The sequence below is a fragment of the Gossypium hirsutum genome, chromosome A11 (genome assembly GCF_007990345.1).
Source record: "Gossypium hirsutum isolate 1008001.06 chromosome A11, Gossypium_hirsutum_v2.1, whole genome shotgun sequence".
NCBI classification, from domain to species: Eukaryota; Viridiplantae; Streptophyta; class Magnoliopsida; order Malvales; family Malvaceae; genus Gossypium; species Gossypium hirsutum.
Genome location: NC_053434.1, coordinates 94,755,797 through 94,757,438, shown reverse-complemented (window position 1 = coordinate 94,757,438; position 1,642 = coordinate 94,755,797).

Sequence of the window (1,642 nt, the reverse complement as noted above, 5' to 3'; positions counted from 1 at the left end):
TTGTTCGGAACACACTCAGCTCGCTTTGCAACCAATTCATCATCAACTTTCTGAGCTTCACAATTTGATGAGTCAATAATGGTTTGGCTTTTAATTCAGCTGCTAACACATTGTCAGGTAGAACAGACAAGTGTACATTCATCGCTCACAAAGCAAACAGTGATTTCCGGCTTAAGGCGTCCGCAACCACATTAGCCTTTCCCGGGTGGTAATCAATGACAAGCTCGTAATCCTTCAACAACTCAAGCCAACGTCTTTGTCGCAGATTCAAGTCTCGTTGAGTCATCAAATATTTGAGACTTTTGTGATCCGAAAACACATGGCACTTCTCGCCAAACAAATAATGTCGCCATATTTTTAGTGCAAACACAATGGCGGCTAGTTCGAGATCATGGGTCGGATAATTTCTCTCGTGTGGCTTCAATTGTCTTGAGCATAGGCCACAACTCGACCTTCTTGCATCAATACGCAACCCAACCCAAGTAGGGATGCGTCACTATAAACGACAAACTCTTTACCCGATTCGGGTTGCACCAAAATTGGAGCTTCAGTCAGATGAGTTTTTAGTTGATCGAAGCTTTTCTGACATTTCTCCGTCCATTCGAACTTAACATCCTTCTGAAGTAGCTTCGTCATTGGTGTGGCTATCATCGAGAAACCTTTGACAAATCGTCGGTAATAACCGGCGAGCCCTAGAAAGCTCCGGACTTCGGTAACATTTCTCGGAGGCTTCCAGTTAAGTATGGCTGAAATTTTGCTCGGGTCAACTCGAATACCCGATGCGGATACCACATGACCCAAGAAGCTAACCTCTCTTAACCAGAACTCACACTTACTGAACTTAGCATATAACTGCTTATCCCGCAAAATTTGCAACACTTGCCTCAGATGCTCAGCATGTTCGGTCTCATCTCTTGAATAGACCAAGATGTCATCAATAAACACAACTACGAACCGATCCAAATACGGCCTGAAGATCCGATTCATCAAATCCATAAACACCGCAGGGGCATTAGTGAGCCCAAACGGCATCACTAAGAACTCGTAGTGACCGTACCTCGTTCTGAAAGCAGTTTTGGGTACGTCCGAATCTGAATCCGCAACTGATAATAACCCGATCTCAAATCTATCTTTGAAAACACCGATGCTCCCTTTAATTGATCGAACAGATCATCAATACGCGGTAACGGATACTTATTCTTTATCGTCACTTTATTCAGTTGACGATAATCAATGCACAACCTCATGGTTCCGTCCTTCTTTTTCACGAACAATACTGGTGCACCCCAAGGTGAGAAACTCGGTCGAGCGAAACCTCTATCCGTCAATTCTTGCAACTGAGCTTTCAACTCTTTCAACTCGGTTAGTGCCATACGATATGGAGCGATCGAAATAGGCGTAGTTCCAGGTACAAGCTCAATACCAAACTCTACCTCCCGAACAGGTGGCAAACCCGGTAACTCTTCAGGAAAAACATCCGGGTATTCACAGACCACCGGCACCGATTCGGGTTTCTTTTCTAACTCCTTGTCATCAAGTACATACGCGAGGTATGCTTCGCACCCTTTCCTTACATATTTCTGGGCCGACATTGCTGATATTACAGCTGGCAACCCCCTTAAGTCCGCAGACTCAACTCGGA